Below are 15,453 nucleotides of genomic sequence, written 5' to 3' on the forward strand. Positions count from 1 at the left end.
GCCAGCCCACCACAGGACACACACACTAGAGACAATTTAGGATCGCCAATGCACCTAACCTGCATGTCTTTGGTTTGTGGGAGGAAACCCATATGCAAACTCCACGAAGAGAGGACCTGGGAAGCGAACTCAGGTCTCCTTACTGCGAGGTGGCAGAGCTACCCACTGCACCACCGTGCTGCCCATGTTCAATTCCATGAGGTTACAAACACAGATTATAAATATTTACAACGACACCCCCAATCTGTGAATAACATAAAACGGTAACAGAGTTTAGAGCTCTTCGACATTACATTTATAACATCACACAACCGAATAGCAAAACTATAACGTCTACTTTTTTTGCAGGATCGAAGTAATGCTGTCATGGAAAAAAATACAAAGAAAAACCAATTGGGAAAATGTAACCCAATTTAATAATGAATTAAATCAAATGAAGAACACCCATGCAGTATGTACAGTATACAACAAAACAACAATTGCAAATGTTCAACCCCATCACTTTGTGCCAACAGTGTAGAAAGACAGTTAATACGCAGCATCCACAACTTGTTTAAAGTTCAGGTGTGAAAAGTAAAGAAAAACCAAATAAAACAGTTCCAACAAGACTATAATGCTCAACATATCAAAGTCATTTTGGAAATAAATCTCAATTTAGTAAATTCAAGGCTTTTCAAAATAAACAGGAAGACGGGGTAGTCATGTCAGCTGTGGGGTTACAATGGCATTGCATTTCTTTCTAGGCATGGCCATGGCAGCTACATTTTGAGAGTCAGTTAATATGTCATACCGAAAGGGAACTGAAAATTTGGGTGAGAATATAAGACAGATCAGGGGCCAGACACTCCTGCTTCACACCACCCCGCAGCTACTGCTCCTCCTCATTGGCATTGACATTCAGGGAGCTTCTAGGTGCTTCTCAGATGTCTTTCGGAGGCTCGGTTTACTTAAGTGTCATTTTGTTCACACCGTTACTACTTCTTATTTCACCATTTGTTTGTCTCTACCTTCTACAGCATCTTTTCTCTCTCTCCGTCTGCACTGATTTACTGACCTTTGCTCACTCAGATGAGACCTCCGCATCCTCCCGTTGTCCTCCCCACATGCATGAATCTTGATTTATTAACACCTTTATCAGCCGACATCCCTCTCCTTTGGCCAACACTTGGGCTCTGTTTAACCTGCAGAAAAGAAAACAAGTTACAGCATTTCTTTGCTTTCTTGATAGATTCAGTTCAGAATTGTAGGAAAAAAAAGTAATTAAAGAAATTGTATTTTTAAATGTTTTTTTTTTTTTGATGCTGCCCGGTGCATAGGGCGAGGGATGGCTGGATATGCCCTGCAATGAGAACTGCACTATAAATGGAAGTAGACAACGTTTGCCTTGACACTTGACTTTCTCTGAGCAGGGGATCTAAAAAGCAGAATGGAGCTTTGTCTCCATCTACAGGCAAGTCAGCCAAGATGAATTATGGGTAAGAACTAGGCCGACAAGAACAATGAAGGGATTACACACTAAAGATTTTGAAACTCAGTGTATGAAGTGATGGGCTCAGGGTCTGATACTGTACATAAATATCTACACTGAGTAGTTGTGTTGTATTGTTAATGAAAAGCACTTGGTAAAGGTGAATGTGCTTCGATTGTAACTGTTCAGCTAAAGCAGACATCAGAAAGAAAGAGCAACTGAACAGAAACAACCTGATATACTCCATTTTGTATTTAGAAGAAGAATCCCCCCGGCCAGTACTGATTCAACACATTAGCTTTGTCACTCTGTCTAACACGTATTGTACAATTACCTACAATGCAATAGTTTTCCGAACTGTTTGGTTTTCATAATGGAGCTTTGGAGAGCTGGAAAGCATCAATATATCACAGAACACTCCTGATGGGTTGACTCACAGTCATCCACTAAGGTGGGATTTGAGCCCGTGAGGCACAAACAATAATCATTTTACTAAAATCTGACTTTTTCATTTTAGTTTAAATGCACAGTTTCTTATTTATCTCTAAAAATTCTCAGCAAATTTCTACCTCGATGTAAATAAAGAAAAGCTGCATCTGCTTATACAGGTCATGTCAAGGTTTTTTTTTTTTATATTTTCTTTTTGTTTACTTAAAAAAAACTGGTAAAGACAATATTATGTTTCAAGGACATACCAGGAAACTCAGTGCTCAATCTAAATAGCGTCTTTGCATAGAACAGCAAATCAGGTAGATTTTGCACAGGCCTGGAGCCTCATGTATAACGCCGTGCGTAGAACTCGCACTATAACATGGCGTAAGCACAAAAGCCGAAATGTGCTTACGCACAGAAAAATCCAGAAGCAGGAATCTGTGCGTACTCCAACTTCCACGTTCTTCCGTTACATAAATCCCGATCAGCGTGAAAACTAACGCTCGTGCACGCGCTTCATGTAATGCCCCAACTCCTCCCAGAATTACGCCTCTTTGAATATTTAAATCAATATAAATCGCCCTTAAGCTCAGCCTTCTGTGAAAGGACAATGGAAAAGCACGGGGGAAAATATAAGAATTTCAGCGAATACCAAGTGGAGGCAAAGGAAAAACATACTATTTGTTCAAATAAACCGTGGTATAATCAACAAAATGAAGTTGATCGAGTGACATAGCGTGTTGGAGAAACTTGAAAGCTCACGTTCAGCCCACTGTCTGAGTGTCACATGAAAGCTTATTAGGGTACAGCGAAAAAAGCCACACGGTGGGGAAAAAGCACGAAATGTCCACTTCAATCTCGACATTTCCACTTTAATCACGTAGTTTATTTTGTCATTAAAGTAGAACATCATAAACGTCATCTTAAAATCGTTTAATTAATCAGTTTCTCAAATGACATCGTAATTAAAGTAGCACGTTAAATGCTTTGTTTTGTATTTGATCTTCTACTCGTATGTGATCTATGTGTGTGAATCACTACTTGCTTCTTAAACCGGCTCTCTTCCTCCGACTGGACACAGAATCCATTACATTCGTGATATTATAGTTCTCTGAATAACTAAAATACTGAGATGTATACGTGATATCATTTTCATGATGATAGGAGTTAAAGCACGTTATTAAACATGGGTTTCATGGTGCAGTGATTGTGCGCAACCTTCGATGAAATTATTTATTGCAGCAGTACTCATGGGCAGCTCTAGGCTTGTGGCGGCCCTGGGCAGAGAAAGAATCGCCAATGTCAATATGGTATCTTATGCACGGTGGATGGCCACGTCCGTTGCAGACACTGCATAGCCACCTCGTGCTCATGAAATTTGTCGCTGCGTTTTTAGCTGTGTTGTCATTTTCTCTTTCTGTTTTATATTCAACATATATTGGTGTGGCCGACCCTGCAGTCCTTGCTTTTCTTTCTCTAAGTAGCCAATCGCCACCCAATCAGCTCTGTAATAGACGTTAAGCCATCTGTAAGCTTAGCGCCGATTCTTCAAAACGTTTAAGGAATATTGAAATATCTTCGTAGTACATTTTTAATTATTCTATCCTTCACACCAGTCCCAGTGAAGAATATAGATTATTTAAATGAAGTTAAAGTTTTATCTGTATAATATAATAAACATATTTTGCTGCATTTCACCTTAAAAATGATATCGTCATCATATGTAAATACGCGCTTTATAAAGTGGCTCAGGTTGTGAGATATTATAACTGTAGTGTAAGTTTACAGTGGGGTGATTATACTTATAAGTCCTAACAGTTCTACAAGGAGCAATTGATTGAGTGCTTTTATAGTTCTTGGGATGAAACTGTTTCTGAACCGCGAGGTCCATACAGGAAAGGCTTTGAAACGTTTTGTCGTGGCTGAGACAGCATGTACTTGAAGCTGTATACCGATAATTCTCTTTCCAATCAGCTGCTGCTGTGATTCACACTCAGATACTGTGATATAAATACTCCGAGTGGTGCAGTGAGAGTAATATGGAAAAAGATGATCCGCTGTGGCGACTCCTAACCGGAGCAGCTGAAAGAAGAAGAAGAAGGTGAAGTGAGAGTAACAACGCTAAAGCAGTTATGGTATTTAGAATACTATGGCTATTCTCCATTCCATTATATTGTTACAAGTTAATTACAATCAGATGCATTACACTAATAAACAATATGCAGTTAGTTTTAGTGTATTTATAAAGCCACATCAGGAAAATAAGGTGTAACCACACAGGAACAGTAGCACTGCTTTGACGGTGGGTGTTGCCAGTCTTCAAAACCGAGCGGAGAACTTGCGTATAACAAGGTATGTGGTACCCTGAAAAAGTGCATGGATTTACGCCAAGTGTAGGTTTTATACATCGCGATTTGAACGTGGAAAAGTTCTTACACAACATTTCTGTGCGTACGCACCGTTTATACATGAGGCCCCCGGTGTGCTTGCTTTAGAATTTCTTTCATGGATTGTCTGAACTGATCTTTGTAAAGAGATTTCATTTTTTCCATTTCAAGATTGCTTTCCCAAGGAGTTACAGAGGTAGACTGAGATTCTTTCAGATTGTGCTAGTAGTGTGGTGTAGGACATCATGCCTGATGTTTCATGGCCCAGTGTTAGTCCACCTGCTGTTGCTGCTGTTAAAGTTATAGTAGAGATTTTAGATCTAAGGCTATCCAATAATACAAAAAATATTTGCCCAAATAATCTGAGTTTAGAACATTTCCAAAGTATATGACCCAATCAACTGTTTCTGGAAATGTCCTGTATTCCAGAGACTAAGAAGGACTGAATTAAAAACAAAAATAGATAAACAAAAAGGGTGAAAGTGATCAAATCAAGTTTCGTTTGTAGCACAAACCAACTTGCCCTAATTATCTACAAGTATATCTGAGGTGACCAAGAATGTTAATATGGGAAAAACTCTTAGGAAGTCAATATATTTAAAATGAAAAACATATTACAGCCATAATATCATTCTTTTTTCAGATACAGTTATTTAAAGATTTAAGGTCAGAGGCAGGAATGGAATTATTGTAGGGCGCACTTACTCATATGCATTCACCACAGCTAAAGGATGCAGCAGGCTTTTCGTTTAAGAAGAGAACCAGGAGACAAGTGAGAAGTGAAAGTCAAAAGACAAGCAGGGGTCGAGTACGGGGAGATCTAAACTACCGTAATCACACAAGGCATCTCAACATGAACCAGAAATCCTAGTGAAGAAAGTCGAAAACCCTTTTATAAAATAATATTTCACAACAAATCTTTCAAGAAATTATACGTAATCACAGATAAAGATAAACATTTATACCAGTACCCTGCTGATGTCACACTGGTCATACCTCCAGGGGGTCCACTGTCAATTGTAAGACAGAAAATTAATGAGAACTTGGCCCACTGGCCACCCACCACCTCCTGGACAGTCTACAATTGAGTCTGTAGAGTCAGTGAGAAACTACCTACAACAGAATCTTCCCATGCTTTGATTCCAAGGCTTCCAGTAACTCAGGTGTCCTTTCCGGGGGCAAATGAACAGATTGGACAAATTTGTGACTGGTTTATTACCTCCTTAAGGAGAGCTCAAGACGTTTGGCCATGGGGGAAGGTGGAGTAGAACTGCTGCTTCTCCAGATGAAAATGAACCAGCTAAGGTGGTTTGGACATTTGTTTAGGAAACACAAGCTAGTGGAGGAGAACCCAGACTTGAAGAAGGGACTGTATCCCTGATTGTCCATGAGAATCTGGGCTTTATCCTGTAAAATGTTGAGGTGGGTTAGGAGGCCTGGTGAGCACAGTTCAGTGTCATAAACCACAAACCTTATTGGAAATAGTGGCATGAAAACAATGATAAGCACTGATCTGACACATTACATTTATCTCAGAATTACACAAATTATTCAGATACATATGAAGGAAACTGTTTTTGGGACAAAAAAAAATAAAAACAACTATATCTCTCTGTTATAAAAAAAATCTTGGAAGGAGGCACTTATACGTCCTGCGAGACGAGTCCATGCCCGGGGCCGGAAATAAAGGACAAAGAGTAGATGACAAAGTATAACATCGTAAAGAATTCAAAAATGTTGGCATGGTACACATGCAGAGCAGGTTAGAGATAATGGAAGTAAGAAAATTCGAAAGTCTCAAAAAAAGGATAGGAAACATCACATTAGTGCAAACAAATGGAAATTATTACTCGGTGAAATAACGGAACAGTGAAAAGAGATCGAATATATTGTTCGGATTTAAACTTTCAGTCAGAGACTTGTAGATTGCCTAAAGCGTGCTGCCAGCGAGAATTAAAAAACTCCAAAAACGTTGGTGTGGTATGAAGTCCTGTGAGACAGAGACCTTTAACATGAGATTCTTTCAAGTCACTCCCTACTTACAATTATATTCAAGCAAGACCACGGTCATCTAACCTCAGTCGTGTGAATGCTTTTGTCAGACACACTTCCTGCGCTCTCAGCTCTTATACATTTTATCAGGACAATAGTTTTATACATTCTAGATGACACGCCAATGACGCAGTGAAGAAGAAAGAGCATGGACAAACTTTCGAAAAAGTCATTTTATTTATTAGAGAGAAAGAAACGATATTCACTCACAGGAAGTTATACGTTGCGTTGTCATGTTGTAAGTCCAAACATGGAATCAAAATTTAATGTGATCATGAAGAAAAGTTCATTTCAAATATTGTTTTTACTAAAGTTTTAAAGTAAAAGTGAAAATAATGCATATGTAACAATTCCCATGAAAATAACAATCTCTTAAAATTGTACATCCGGTTTACCAAACCTGGGGGTGGAGCCTCATAGTAATCCATTAAAATTAGTGTACAACATTAAGCAGCTCTCTGGACTGTTTAAAAAAATGTCCTTCCATATTCGCCAAAATCCACAGATGCTGAAGTCCCTAATGTCAGAGGGCGAACATTTTTGTGCACTGGGTGGTTTTCTTTTTCTCTTGGGGAAAGAAACATGTTATTAAATATAAAAGCCAGCAGATGAAGGGGCAATAGGCACCCTTTGTCGGGATGGGGGTGTTAACTAAAAAGGCAAATTTCCTGAGTAACTGTGTTACAGGTTATTGTTGATGGTTGTCTACAGGACGTATATATTTACCTGCTTTGATTCTGTTGTTTAAACAATGAAAATATGTTTACACTACTGCTGATCAAAGCAAATTGTTACGTACCATTGTTTAATAAACTGTCATGCTGATCTAGGCAGGGACTGAAGCAGACCTACTGTACTGTACTTCTGGGCAGTGGTCGATGCAGGCGAGGGACGGCCCATTGAGAATGCTGTCAAGACCACTCACACGGAGCACAGAAGTTCGCTGGCAGACAAGGGCACGTGGCTGGCAAGATGCGAGGCACATGGAGGGCAACACCTACCTCCAGGGAGGAAGACACAGCTCCACCAGAGAGACACGGTTGTGGACCCAGTGAGAGAGGAAAGACTCACAACAGGACAGAGTGAAGCTGGCGGATGAGAAGCAAGGTATGCCTAGTTTGTGGCAGCAACACAAGGAGCCCAGAAGTGAAAACAGAATGCTCACTCCATGAGGAAGAGATTTAACAATTTAGTAAAACATCTGGTGGATAACAAGCGTCCAGTGAACAGTGTTTCTATGGATAGTTGGATGATTAATTGCTGTGGTATCACAGCACACAAGCTGGACTTCACGCCACTAAAGGCTGTATCCTCCACTGTTGTGCTTTTAGCAGACTTTTAGAGTGTATTTTTTTATTTTTAAGGGTTTTCACTCCTGATATTTTAGAATTCTTGTATTTTATATTGTCTGGTGTAAAATAAGTTACTGTTGCTTTTTCTGAAACTGCTGCCATGTTTTTCGTTATGTGTTTACTCACCGCCCAAGTTAAAGAAACCTGTGTACTATTATGTGTAAATCTCAAGAGTTCCCTGTCTCTTAATAAATTTGGGTGGCATCGTCGGATATTTTAACTGTGTCCAGCTTATATTATCTATAAGTGTGATCAGATACCCGTCACACTTATATAAGGCGGCGTAATATTTGCATATGACCTACATACATGCCTCCCGTAAAATTAAAATGGTCTCTAGATTACTTATAATACCTAATACCATAAAGTATTTGTTACACAGTACTCTATTGTTTAGGGAATAATGATAAAAAAGTCTGTACATGTTCATTACAGACACCACTACCAATCTGCTGTGGACACACTCGCTCTGATATTTTTTGTGGATCCAAAGTAACATGGGCTTTCAGTGTATTGTAATTTTGCACCCAATCCTGCAGTGAAAATCCAGTTCTTTTGTGCTTAACTTGTGCTGCCTCTGAATCTGTGGAAATACGCAGTAAAGCTCCGACAGACGCTTGTGGCTGCAATGACTGGTGGTGCATCCCACTGGTGCTTCGGTTTCCCTCTGCTGACTTCGGTTCAGTCCCTGGGCTTGGCAAGTGTCGCTTTTATTCATGTTCCTCATCAATCTGTTTCTGCCAAGTGGAAAGCCCTAAAGCAAAGCAGTGATCTTCTTCAGTAACCCCAGGTGTTCATGAAATCTTTCTCAACTGTCTATTTCGCAAAGCCAAAAATGGACCCGTTGGTGCTTCACAATTAGGATTGGCCTTCAAAGCCCAGTCCTGACACACCCATCCTCAGTGGCTCATGGCGTGCGAAGGGCCTCCTGTCCTTATCCCGGGACAAAACACAACCTAAAACAAAGCGCAGGAACTCATCAGAAAAAGAGCATGCGCAACTAAATCCACCCAAAAATAGACCCTTTGACCAATGCCCACCAAATTTGATGGCCCAGCGATACGATACGAATACACAGATGCAGGACGATTTAGGCAGGCCTGGCCCATACGTGTACAGGATCCACGAGAAGACTTAGCACTTAACTTAGCCTTTCCTAGCAAGCTTGCTGTAAATGTTATTGAACAATATTTAACGGAAAGTTCATGTTGTAGATAATGGATTTTATGATGTGTTACATAACCTGATAAATATATAGTTTTAAATATCTAAATTTAAAAAACATGATGTATATAGTAAATTTCCATGTTCCAATTTATTTGTTATTAAGTGACTTAAATATGTACTGTATGTAAAGTAATGTCTCGCGAGAACGCACTTAGGGGTTATCAGGAGAACATGAGAAGGACCTGCCCCATGAACCGCAGGTTAGCGGATGTCTCTTGTGAGGCGCTGCCATGTTGCAAAAAAGGGTTTCAAACTGAACTGTCTGAAGCTAAAACAAAGTGATTTAAAGGCCCTCTTTTCATGACAAGCGGCCAACGAGGTATTTTATTTGTAAAATGTCTTTTGTTTCATGTTTGCACTAAATGTTTTGTATTTCATCGTATGTGTATGAAAGTTACTGTGTATTCGCTAATGTATTTTGTACTGATTACTCACTATATAGTTCTCACGGCGTGCTGGCGTGGAGTAGTGACGGAGTGAGTAACAAGAGCTCCAGCAATAAACGCCCGTTTAAAAGAACCGACCTGTGTCTGTGTTGTTGTGAAGAGAGCTACACTTGCCATTTTGTCTTGCTTTTTTATATCTTCGGTGCATCATTGAGTAATAAAGGTTCCTGCGTGGGCGAAAACACTGAAGGCCCAAGTTGAACCCAGGTCGGATGGGATGCATTTGGGGATCTGTGGAATTTGTTGATTGGGATGGTGTTAGGTCAGAGGAATGGGGTTACTAGCCTGGTCCAGGTATTCAAAAGACACTTACCAACACCCCAATCAACCAAGTCTTAAAGAAGAACCAATTTCACATAAGTTGGTACATTTCCAGCGAATCCCTGTTGCAGTCGTAGTGTTACTGCCTCTCAGTAAGGATATCATGGGTTCTTGTCCCAGGTCCTTTCTGTGTGGTAGCACTTTGAGCAGTGAGAAAAAGTCCATCCATCCAGCTACATCCTAACTACAGGGTCACGGGGGTCTGCTGGAGCCAATCCCCGCGCACAAGGCAGGAAACAAACCCCAGGCAGGTCACCAGCCCACCGCAGGGCACACACACATACCAAGCACACACTGGGGACAATTTAGAATCGCCAATGCTCCTAACCTGCATGTCTTTGGACTGTGGGAGGAAACCCACACAGACACGGGGAGAACATGCAAACTCCACACAGGGAGGACCTGAGAAGCGAACTCGGGTCTCCTAACTGCGAGGCAGCAGTGCTACCCACTGTGCCACCGTGCCGCCTGTGAGAAAAAATGCTCTATAAATGTAATGAATTATTAGTATTATTATTAATAATAAGAGTTAAAAAACTAAAATGGCCCAAAAAAATTACTACTTGGTGAAAAAGGTAAAATGTATAATTTTTTAACTGCACAGCAATTCAATGTTTTTCTGGCAAACACCTTTAAGAGTGCTAGATAAAAACTGTGTCCAACAAATGCCTTCACAATTAGGGCATTGTTTGGAATTTTACATGACCTTTATACGTTTTTGGATTCTTAATTCAAAAATGGAAACGATTTTTCTCTTTCACATAACTTTTTTTAAGTAAACACAATTTTCTCCTGTAAATTTTTATATATACTGTGACAGACAGCCAGGTTCCATGCCTGGTCGGGACGCCCCTGCTGTATCTGTTCCGGGGGAGCCACCATGGACAGCTCAATACCTCCCCCGGGACGCTAGGTGGCAGCCTCCCTGGCCAATGTTCATTTCCCAATCTCCCGCGTGGCTCCATGGGACATGGAGTCCTCTACAGCCTGGTTGGGAGATGGGGTGGCTGCTAGGGGGCGCTGCCAAGACTCAAGAGCCTGGCTGGATGAACCTTCAGCCCCACCCGGAGGTGCAATTAGGACCAGGTGGTCAAGCACCTGGAACACTTCCGGGTGGGGTATAAAACGAGCCAGCCTCCACCACTGAGCGGCCAGAATCGGGAGGAAGAGGACAAGGTTGCCTGGGAGGAGTGGTGGTACCAGGAAAAGTTGTTGTGTGGAACTAAAGTGCTTTGGGACTGTGTATTGCCTGTGGGCCACGGGGAAGGCGTGCGCCCATGGGTGAAGAAAAAATAAAAAGCCTGTTTGTTTTACACGTGCTTCTGCGTAGTATGTGCCGGGTCGGGCGCTATATAGCGTCTTTTACAATACATACATATGTACTGTATATACACTCACCTAAACGATTATTAGGAACACCTGTTCAATTTCTCATTAATGCAATTATCTAATCAACCAATCGCATGGCATTTGCTTCAATGCATTTAGGGGTGTGGTCCTGGTCATTTGTGAAGCCACAACACGCACAACCTTGAGGCGGATGGGCTACTACAGCAGAAGACCCCACCGGGTACCACTCATCTCCACTACAAATTGGAAAAAGAGGCTACAATTTGCACGAGTTCACCAAAATTGGACAGTTGAAGACTGGAAAAATGTTGCCTGGTCTGATGAGTCTCGATTTCTGGTGAGACATTCAAATGGTAGAGTCAGAATTTGGCGTAAACAGAATGAGAACATGGATCCATCATGCCTTGTTACCACTGTGCAGGCTGGTGGTGGTGGTGTAATGGTGTGGGGGATGTTTTCTTGGCACACTTTAGGCCCCTTAGTGCCAATTGGGCATCGTTTAAATGCCACAGGCTACCTGAGCATTGTTTCTGACCATGTCCATCCCTTCATGACCACCACGTACCCATCCTCTGATGGCTACTTCCAGCAGGATAATGCACCATGTCACAAAGCTCGAATCATTTCAAATTGGTTTCTTGAACATGACAATGAGTTCACTGTACTAAAATGGCCCCCACAGTCACCAGATCTCAACCCAATAGAGCATCTTTGGGATGTGGTGGAACGGGAGCTTCGTGCCCTGTATGTGCATCCCACAAATCTCCATCAACTGCAAGATGCTATCCTATCAATATGGGCCAACATTTCTAAAGAATGCTTTCAGCACCTTGTTGAATTAATCCCACGTAGAATTAAGGCAGTTCTGAAGGCGAAAGGGGGTGAAACACCGTATTAGTATGGTGTTCCTAATAATCCTTTAGGTGAGTGTATATATATATATATATATATATATATATATATATATATATATATATATATATATATATATATATATATATATATAATATATATATATATATATATAAAATAAACAGTAACCTTAATTAAATATCAAAAATTTACTTGAAATTAATATTTTCTAATGTTAAAACCTGACAGCTTTCTGTTTTTATTTTTTTTTAACAATTACTAATTGCAATGGCCACCATTGATTCATATGCGTGGACCTGAATGTTATGCATGTCTTCCTGAGTCAGCAGTCAGGGGGTATTAAATTGCCATGTTTTCTCTTTGAGTGGGACAGCAGGGCCAAGAATTGACATCAGGTTCTGAAGGAATGGCCAGCTAGATAAAAAACTACAGTTTGGTGCAAAAAACAAACTCCTCAGACCTAGCTTGGTGACTCCAGATAAGCACTCCCTTTCATTTTCATCTTGATTTAATTTAGCAGTTTGCCAAGCTCTATCAAAGGGTGAGCCTGCTTGACATGTTTGTGCCTGAGGTTTCTGAATCTGTCTGAGGCTAAATACAAAGAGGGAATTTTTGCCAAACCTGATATTATTTCGGATGTAGAATGTAGAGTGGCTTTAGCTATACTTCAAAGAAGTCATTTCAAATTATTTGGGTAACAGTAAAGATCCAAATGGTAACAAAACGGTGAAAAAATATTGTTAAGTTTCAGGAGTCGGGTTACTACAAGAATGTCAAAGTTCACTTTTCGGATTTGCATTTGGAATTTTGCCCTGAAAAGCGATGAGTGAAGGGCAGGATGAAAGCTTCCATCAGGATATCACGGACATGGAAAGACAACACTAGGGATGTAGTCATGTTGGTCTGACAGGGAAGTGCTGTGGGATGATTCTTAATGGACATGCCAGACACCGTGAGCAAAGACAGACCGTCAAACAAAGTTCTGGATCAAGAAAACCAAAAGTTAAAGTTAAGCCAATGAGAATGTGTTGTTGCTGTCTAAATACATCTAAACATACTAGATCAACTAAATATACTTTCATGGCAAATGTACTTAAAGAATATTGTATGCATGAATAAAGCTTGTCATTTGTTCAATTTGAATTATATTTGTTTTCAATTTAATACTTAAATGTGCATGATGGAAACACTCTAATCAACGCAAGCAACAATACCTATCTACAATTAAAACAATTTTTATGAGGATAATTTTACAGACCTGGCCTTCTGTTGGATATTGATATTCCTGTTTGCCTGAATGCTTGAAATCGTGTCTTCCGAGTGGTGCACCTCAAGATCTGGCTTTTTTCAGCTGGGACAGCCGTTGTGTGGAAAAGAATATGTAATGAAAACTCACAGAAACGCGAACAGCTTCACCTGCACGTAAGAACGTTGTGGTGTCTGAGCACAGAACCCCAGAATGCAAATGTTCATTTTGTGATTGGTCTGAAAAGTGGGATGGGAACTTTGTTTTGTTTTGGTTTTTTATGTACAATGCATCCTGGGTGCTTATAGCGGGGAACAAATAAGAAAACGGAAAAGTAAGCATGTCTGAGGTCTGAGAGAAATAAAAGTTTATTTTTGTTACGTAAAAGGTCTGCTGCGCGTGTTTTAGGCATAAAACCGTGAGAACCACCAAGGTGAGTGAAGAAAGACAGAACAAACGTTACTATCTTTAAGCTTTGTGATGATGTTCCCACTGTCTCTAAATCAGGACATGTTTGTATTAATCGCAGTCTGCCACCGTCAACACCGATATGTGTGTCTTGCTTGATACGTTTTGCGAGGGACTGACATGAACATGCCATTACACACAGGGGCGCAAATATGGGTTTTGCAGTGTATGTGTTACTGGGGGTTTAAGGACGCCTGAACCCTGGATATATGAACAATGCGGAAGAAAATTACCTTTTTTTTACTTTTCAAAGTAATGTTATAAGTGATTCAGATTTGATATGGATGCCTTTTGATATCTATAATGAATCTGCAAAATACTCACAAATGAATTCATCAGGCAGAAGCAATCTAGTAGGCAGACAAGAATTGCTGCCGACAGGCCGACTTCTGACTTTATATTAACGAATGTCTGCAAATTTGTCAGCTCCATAAGTGCTTAAAGATGTTTTGAATGGGATCATCATTGTCATTTTTGTAGATTAAAACCTGAGGACACAAGAAATTAGTTAGAACTGGTGGGAATAAGATGTGGAGCAACTTAAGGCAAAGTAACGATCTGACAATTTCAAAACGTGGAGCGACACATTTGACTAAGGTATCACCTAACCGCAAGACTCGCTTGTAATAATGCGGCTGCAGGCGTGACATTGCAGAAACACTTCCTGTAGATATTGGGATGTATTGGCAGGCATCCTCTTTAGCTTCGTTTACACACTTCTCTGAAAACATCACATTTGGGTCATTTTTTTCTGTTGGTTCTAATTCTATTTTATTTCACGTTTAGAATCTAAAATCTCATTTGATTTGTCCTTTTGGTTTTCTTTATTCCTTTGTGTATTTTAACAAGAGGGAGATTGAGATTAACCAAATTTATTTTATTTATAAACACTATAAAACCATTTTCTGAAAAAGGACATATTAATCTCCTCCTTGAACCGTCACCTTATCGTGGTGGAGGGGTTTGCGTGTCCCAATGATCCTAGGAGCTATGTTGTCCGGGGCTTTATGCCTGGTAGAACCACCAAGGCAAACTGGTCCTAGGTGAGGGATGAGACAAAGAGCGGTTCAATAAACCTCCAATGAAAATAAAACTGGACAACGTTTTCCCTTGCCGGACGCTGGTCACGGGCCCCCTCTGGAGCCAGGCCTGGAGGTGGGGCTCGATGGCGGCCCTGGTGGCGGGCCTGCACCCATGGGGCTCGGCCGGGCACAGCCCGAAGAGGTAACGTGGGTCCTCCTCCCCATGGGCTCACCACCTATGGGAGGGGCCAAGGAGGTTGGGTGCAGTGTGAGTTGGGTGGTGGCCGAAGGGGGGACCTTGGCGGTCTGATCCTCGGCTACAGAAACTGGCTCTTGGGGCGTGGAATGTCACCTCTCTGAAGGGGAAGGAGCCTGAGCTAGTGCGCGAGGTGAGAGGTTCGGCTAGATATAGTCGGACTCACCTCGGCGCACAGCTTGGACTCTGGAACCAATCTCCTTGACAGGGGCTGGACTCTCTACCACTCTGGAGTTGCCCCCGGTGAGAGGCGCCGAGCAGGTGTGGGCATACTTATTGCCCCCACTGGAGCCTGTGCATTGGGGTTTACCCGGTGGGCGAGAGGGTGGCCTCCCTCCGCCGGGTGGGGAAGGGTCCTGACTGTTGTTTGTGCGTATGCGCGAACAGCAGTTTGGAGTATCCACCCTTTTGGAGTCTCTGGAGGGTTGCTAGAGGGCATACCTTCTGGGGATTCCCTCGTTTTGCTGGGAGACTTCAATGCTCCGTGGGCAATGACAGTGAGACCTGGAAGGGCGTGATTGGGAGGAATGGCCCCGATCTGAACCCGGCGGTG

The 15,453-nt window shown here is 41.4% G+C and overlaps 1 long non-coding RNA gene across 1 annotated transcript in view; it reads right to left on the bottom strand.

Moving 5' to 3' along the window:
• Window positions 1-15,453, bottom strand: part of LOC120514458 — a 73,746-nt gene that overhangs the window by 42,148 nt on the left and 16,145 nt on the right. The window contains exon 2 of the long non-coding RNA XR_005630463.1: window positions 1,055-1,181. This is a non-coding gene — a long non-coding RNA (uncharacterized LOC120514458). The remainder of the gene's footprint in view (window positions 1-1,054; window positions 1,182-15,453) is intronic.

This window comes from Polypterus senegalus, chromosome 14 (assembly GCF_016835505.1).
Source record: "Polypterus senegalus isolate Bchr_013 chromosome 14, ASM1683550v1, whole genome shotgun sequence".
Classification (NCBI taxonomy): Eukaryota; Metazoa; Chordata; class Cladistia; order Polypteriformes; family Polypteridae; genus Polypterus; species Polypterus senegalus.